Raw genomic sequence first — 7463 nt, 5'->3', positions numbered from 1 at the left:
GAGATGAATGTATGGCTTTTTCAGCATAGTATTACCAGTGTTGGCAGGCACCAGAAAACTTGTGAAGAGTCTTACGTAATAAGCTGGTTAGCTAATTTTTATTAATGAACCTTTTCACTATCAGAAACTTTGTTAAAACATTAAGTTGGGCTAGTTGGTAACGGCTTGAAGGAATCATACTCTTAGCGGTAAGAACACACACAACACCAAGACACACACACACAGGACACCCGCTAGACTTCAAATATCTTTACTGGACACTTGTACGACATAAATATGTATCACTGAGCACACGCAGGTGCCTCGTCATCGGCATCAGGTCTAACTACGCCCTCCCCTCTCCTCCAAGGCATACGGTTGCGCCGATAAACAATCCCTTTTTCTGTCAATGCCAGGGAGGGAGTGCTTACACACGTCACCCGCCTCTTGAATACGAAAGGCCTGGGAGCCGAGAAAAAAGAAAGAAAAATTATCGAAGTCTTTCGTATTAAAGAGGCGGGTGACATGTGTAAGCACTCCCTCCCTGGTGTTGGCAGAAAAAGAGATTGTTTATCGGCGCAACTGTATGCCTTGCAGGAGAGGGCAGGGCGTAGTTAGACCTGTTGCGGATGACGAGGCACCTGCGTGTGGTCAGTGATACATATTTATGTTGTACAAGTGTCCAGTAAAGATAGTTGAAGTCTAGCGGGTGTCCTGTGTGTGTGTGTGTCTTGGTGTTGTGTGTGTTTCTTACTGCTAAGAATATGATTCCTTCACTATCAGAGTTAGGCGTCTAGTTGCCATTAGAGATTTGTAGCAGTTACATGCACTGGAGGGGTTTCTTTCCCTGTGTGCTTTCAAAAGCGCATGTATTTTCGCACGATGCAGCCAAATTTTGTCGAGCCACAGCGGCGAAAGTAATCATGTTTTGTACATTCCAGAAACTGATATGTCTACTACGAACAACTGGCTAAAAGTCTCTAACTGCAACCAGTTGCAAACCTGTGTTAGTTAAAAAGTTAATTATCAGAAATTAGTTAACCAGCTGACTAAATACACCTCACCGGCTTTCTGGTGTCTGCTAACACTGGTAATATTATGCAGAAAAAGCCATATTTTTGAAAACTACTTATTCTTCCCTGAAACACCTGGTGCATATAAATACTGCTCACTTTCCTGTACAACACAGAAACGAAATAATTTCTTCTGTAACATGAAAGTTCAATGAGCCACATAACAAACCCGTGGAAAAAAACTGCATGCATACACACACATCTCTCCAAAACAGCTAAAAAATCCCACACAGTGAAACAATGCTTACACTGTCTTAAGACCAACATTAAAGGCTGCAAACACTAGCGAATTAAAAGTCAAACAAATGCCAAACATATGCTAAATGTCCCCATGGATGTAGATATTAAGCTATGAGCTGATTTTAATAAAAATGCATCAGCACAGAAATGCTTAAGCGACTTTGTTGGTGCACTATCCTGACACTTGTCCTCAATATCAGGCAGCCTGCTTGTTGTTCATCATCATCACCAGCCTGACTATGCCCACTGCAGGGCAAAGGCCTCTCCCATGCCTCTCCAATTAACCCTGTCGTTACTTGTCTGCATCACCAGCGGAAGAGGTAGCGTCCTAGTGATGAGACGTGTGCACGAACAGGTAGCCTTCTCCATGGCAGAATGCAGCAGCAAGAGAACTGCACAAGAAAACATTCAAAGTATACAGTTATAGTAACTTCTAATAGAATCAAACACGGAGCAGCAACAATCAGTTAAATGTGCACTAAAATGCAGCACTCCGAGTGAGTTTGATAAGGCTGCTGAGTAATAGCATAAGCAGCAGTCACAAGACTAGAACTAAATGTAATGCGTCCTTGAACAAGAAAAAGCTATAACATGCTGTTGTGTTCAATTCTGCCCCCACATTCGAAGACTGAATGATATTCACAGGAACTGACATTAACGTGTTACACCTAATTAGGCAGGCTCGAGACAAGGCGGTAGGTGACTATGGCATACGTTCTAGGAACAGTAGGGGAGAGTTATTAGTAGAAGTCGCAGATAGAAATAGTTTACGGATTATGAACACCTTCTTCCGCAAACGAGCAAACAGGAAGTGGACGTGGAAGAGCCCCAATAGTGAGACTAAACATGAAATAGACTTCATACTGTGTGCACACCCTGGCATCGTAGAGGATGTGGAGGTCCTCGGTAAGGTCCGTTGTAGCGACCACAGAATGGTAAGGTCTCGTGTTAGCTTAGATTTGAAGAGGGAACGGAGGAAACTGGTGAAGCGAAAGGCTATTAACGAGTTAGCATTAAGAGGGAAGGTAGAGGAATTGAGAATGTCGCTGCAAAACAGATTTTCCGCTTTAACTGAAGAAGACAACCGCAGTGTTGAAACAATGAATGATAATCTTACAGCTATCGTTACAGAGTGCGCCGCAGAAGTAGGTGGTAGGATGGTTCGACAGGATACCAGCAAGCTATCTCAGGAGACTAAAGATCTGATTAAGAAACGCCAAAGCATGAGGACTTCTAACTCCACAGACAGGATAGAACTAGCAGATCTATCGAAGTTAATAAATAAGCGCAAGGTAGCCGACATAAGAAAGTTTAACGTGGAGAAAATCGAGCATGCTCTAAGGAACGGAGGTAGCCTAAAATCAGTGAGGAGAAAACTGGGCATAGGTAAAAACCAGATGTATGCGCTAAAAGACAAACAGGGCAATGTCATCAGCAATATGGATAAGATAGTTGAATTAGCCGAAGAATTCTACACAAATCTATACAGTAGCGAATGTAATCATCAAGTTACTGAGGGAGGCAGTCGAGCACAGCAATGGGACATCCTGCCAGTAACGAAGGAGGAAGTAAAGAAAGCCTTAGGAGCAATGCAAAGAGGGAAAGCAGCTGGTGAGGATCAGGTAACAGCAGATTTGTTGAAGTACGGAGGAGAGATTGTGCTACAAAAACTAGCCACCCTGTATACGCAGTGCCTTGTGACCTCGAGAGTACCAGAAGCTTGGAAGAACGCTAACATTATCTTAATTCATAAGAAAGGAGACGTCAAGGACTTGAAGAATTACAGACCAATCAGCTTATTGTCCGTTGCCTACAAGATATTTACTAAGGTAATCGCTAATAGAGTCAGGACAACCTTGGACTTTAGTCAACCAAATGATCAGGCAGGCTTTCGTAAAAGATACTCGACAATAGACCACATTCACACTATCAATCAGGTGATAGAGAAATGCGCAGAATATAACCAACCCCTATATATAGCCTTCATTGATTACGAGAAAGCATTTGACTCAGTGGAAACCTCAGCTGTCATGCAGGCATTGCGGAATCGGGGTGTGGAAGAGTGTTATGTGAAAATATTGGAAGATATTTATAACGACTGCAGAGCTACTATAGTTCTTCTTAAAGTCAGCAATAAAATTCCAATACGGAAAGGTGTCAGGCAGGGAGACATGATCTCGCCAATGCTCTTCAATGACTGCTTACAGGAGGTATTCCGGGGACTGGAATGGGAACAGTTAGGGATAAGAGTTAATGGAGAATACCTGAGTAATTTGCGATTCGATGATGACATTGCCTTGCTAAGCCACTCAGGACAAGAACTGCAAAGCATGATCAACCAGTTAGACAGGCAGAGCAGAACGGTGGGGCTAAGAATCAACATGCAGAAAACCAAAGTAATGTTCAACAGCCTAGCAAGGGAACAGCAGTTCGCAATTGGTAGCGAGGTGCTGGAAGTAGTAAGAGAATATGTCTGCTTAGGGCAGGTAGTGACCGCAGATCCGGATCATGAGAGGGAAATAACTAGAAGAATAAGAATGGGGTGGAGCGCATATAGCAGATTCTCTCAGATCATGATTGGTAGCTTACCAATATCCCTGAAGAGAAAAGTATACAACAGCTGTATCCTACCGGTACTCACCTATGGGGCAGAAACGTGAAGGCTAACAAAGAGGGTTCAGCTTAAGTGAAGAACAACGCAGCGAGCTATGGAAAGGAAAATGATAGGTGTAACGTTAAGAGATCGGAAGAGGGCGAAGTGGGTGAGGGAAGAAACGCGGGTTAATGACATCTTAGTTGAAATCAAGAAGAAGAAATGGGCTTGGGCAGGGCATGTAATGCGAAGGCAAGATAACCGCTGGTCCTTAAGGGTAACGGAGTGGATTCCAAGAGAAAGCAAATGCAGCAGGGGACGGCAGAAAGTTAGGTGGTCGGATGAGATTAAGAAGTTTGCGGGGATACAGTGGCGGCAAGTGACAAAGGACAGAGTTAATTGGAGAGACATGGGAGAGGCCTTTGCCCTGCAGTGGGTGTAGTCAGGCTGATGATGATGATGACCAAATTAGGCTACCACGAAGAGATATTTAGCCATTCCAGTCATATGAAGATAACATGCAGGCCATAAAATATAAAAATTATGTTGTGTTTCTGATTTGTCTGCACAAAAATTCAGGCAGCTTTTGTTTTCAAAAGTGATGGCACAAAGACATTGCAATATAATGCACATGTTGCTGTACATAATGTATCATTTGGAGCTATACCAGGTGTTAGGGGAAAATCTATGAACAAAGAGTACAAAGGTGAGCAAGTTCGTCAGGGCAAGAGTGGCACACTCTAAAGCAAATGAATCAAAATATTAAGGCACACACTGCGTCAGATACAATACTTGTAAGTAAAGCTGCATAGAACTACAAGCGATAAAAGCCTCAGAAATGTGCCCCTAAGGGAGCAGCTGGACTGGTAGTTTTTTATTTGTCCCGCAGCACATCCCTCTAGTGCTGAGGCCTGCTCATATCTGTTTAAGTTAAGAATACAAGGGAAACAAGCAAACAAGTGTTCCAAAGAAGATAAAAATGTGCACTTAGGTTGTTCTTTAGGAAATTACCTGTCACTAATTGCAGCAATAAATACCTCGAGAAAGAAAATAAGTTATTTACACAGCTTATTACAAACCTTGATGGCACGGGAGAAAGGCAACATCAAATGCATCGGTTCAAGTAAAGCCAAGGGTCTTGTTAAGGTCACAGCAATATTTGTTGACTTAGGCTCAGCTAGTGTAATGCAATCAGTAACTGAATGTCGGCATGAATAAAGAAAACAATGCACCAATACTCAATTCCAAATGCATTTCAACTGTACAGTGCAGTCAGTTGTGACAAAGGGAGTGTGAAAGAAAACCTCAGCAATGCTCATGACATCGAATAAGCACCTTTCTTCTGTACAGCTAAAATATAAGCTTTGCAGGGTTTCACGTAATGCAAGGATAACCTGGTAAGGTATCAATTATTGATGCTAGCAACAAATATGCTTCTAAAGCAGAGTGCTCCACTTGAACGCCAATATTCAATTATGCATTGCCCGTTAGGCCATGCCTATCACATCACTGGTTCACTTCAAACATGCCATACCTTGTAAGAGGTAGGTACTGCTGAAGTAAACCTATAAAATTTATTTGTTGCTTTTAGACTGCTGTATAAAGGTCATGAAGCAGATAATTGTTTTAATTTGGTCTATACAGTGGTCAAGATTTCCAAGCACGAGAGGCATGAGGGAAAAAACTATAGAAAGCATTTCACACTATAACACAATGCACTTGACTAGGGGAGTGCTTTCATGACGCCCACAATATCTTTTCCCTTTCTCTTGGTCCTCTTTTAAAAGAAAAAAAAAACGAAAAAGAGAGGGAGCCTGGACCAGAAGATTTTTGGCAGGCTAAAAAAGACAAGGAAAATATACCCACTTGTCTACCTATCCTTTTACAAGTGGCACATGCTTGACATCCAGTGTCAATGGCTGATAGGCTGAACCAGCAGGTCTTGATGTCATTTGCTTCTGGTTGAGGTAGCATTGGCTCGATGACAGATGAAAGCTGGTGCAAAAGTAGCGTGATGATACCGGTGGAGCAGCTGTACAGGGCTTGACTGCGGGTGCATTTGAAGAAAGGCTGCATTAGAGCCATGCTTTCATAAACATCATCACAGAAGCCACATCCCATTACAACCTCTAGCTGTTCAGTCCAATGTGTTCATGAGTGGAGGCTAATGATTAATTAACTATGCCTCCAATAGTTAGCAAAAAAATGATTTACAAAGCTTGTCATACTTTTCTTAAAGCTATTATTCGCGAATCACGTTATACTTTTATCGCTTCAGACTGAAAATGGGGGAATGACATAAATGTAGTGAACGTAAAAAAATAAAATGACAACAAACCTTCCATTGCGCGATTACCTCAGCTGCACTGCAATGGAATGGTTCTGCTATTTTTAATCGTCGTTTCGTTGACCAGAACTATCAAGAAACACAGCATTTGATGTGACTGCGACGTAGAACGGGCAATGCTCCTTATCCAGTAAACACTCAGGCAGCAGAATCAAAAGACGCACGCCGCTACAAGCACTTTTCGTTCTTATGGTCTCCTTTTCACACGTGCTCCTGTTCAGTCGGAATAACGAATCAAGCAGCACCCCATAGTTCTCGGCGTGCAACCAAATTCTATCACATAACTACTCCTGCGCCGAGGAGCTGACGTAAAGAGCGTGAGGCGGCGGGTTAAAAGTTGCATAGTTTACAAGCGAGCGTGTCAGAACACCTTCTCTCTGCAAAGGATCGCGGGGTGCCCGCATTTTGCACCTCACTGCGAACAAGACGTGAATACCAACCCAAATGCATTCGCAGCCCTCAATCATACCCCCGACACATCGCAGAAGTCACTTTCCAGTTCTGTACTTACATTTGTCAACGTTCACGGCAAGCCGTTTCTTCTATCGGGCATCGGGCGCCGGCCGCTCTCGGCGTGGTTGCGTGCAGTACATCAGAGCAGTTTTCGAGCACTGCGTGCGCGTAAGAACGTCTTCCGCAGCACTGGAGCCACCTGTCACCTTCCGAGTTTAGTCACACTACCACAACACTAACGAGGCCGCACATTTAACACAAACTAACTGAAGAAACGCACCCCTTCACAACCGTCGCACCCCGTCAACAAAGAGTCGTTTCAGCGTCTTAAAAAAGGTAGTGTAGCGCGCGGCCAACATGAGACTCGCAATCCGCCGCCAGCGAACGGAAAGATGGCGCTAATGTCGCCTAACTTTACACGCGTTAAAAAAAGAATTGATAAAGCCCTTTTTGCCACAAACTCGTTGCATTGAACGACAAAATATTTTGTTTCAATTACAAAGTCAGCAAATTGGAATGATTGAGGTGAAAAAACGCGACTACTCACAACCATCTGTTTCTGGCGGCGCTGCGAACGAAAGCTTGGAAAACCGGGCAGCATGCCGGGAAGCTACAGGCGACGCATCTGGGGCCAGGAAAGCCGCAGCCGCTGCACGGCTGCACTGTCTGCCTAGTTCTAAGGCTATAACTCAGCTCCCCGTAACTGCGTCGCAGAATAAGGAATGATGATGATGTTGCCAAACGCTACTGGTTTCGGTTTTTATTTTCGCATATTGTG

General features: G+C 43.6%; 1 long non-coding RNA gene across 1 annotated transcript; it reads right to left on the bottom strand.

Moving 5' to 3' along the window:
• Nucleotides 1-670: 670 nt before the first annotated feature.
• Nucleotides 671-6936, bottom strand: LOC149337399 (uncharacterized). The gene is made up of 3 exons (XR_016284627.1): nucleotides 6744-6936; nucleotides 5752-5932; nucleotides 671-1684 (listed from the first exon to the last, which is right to left on the bottom strand). It is a non-coding gene; the product is annotated as an uncharacterized LOC149337399 (long non-coding RNA).
• Between the last annotated feature and the right edge of the window lie 527 nt (nucleotides 6937-7463).

The sequence above is a fragment of the Amblyomma mixtum genome, chromosome 7, assembly GCF_055824585.1.
Source record: "Amblyomma mixtum isolate Tamu chromosome 7, ASM5582458v1, whole genome shotgun sequence".
Classification (NCBI taxonomy): Eukaryota; Metazoa; Arthropoda; class Arachnida; order Ixodida; family Ixodidae; genus Amblyomma; species Amblyomma mixtum.
Note: the sequence above shows the minus strand (reverse complement) of the source record. Positions and strands in the feature narration are given on the sequence as shown.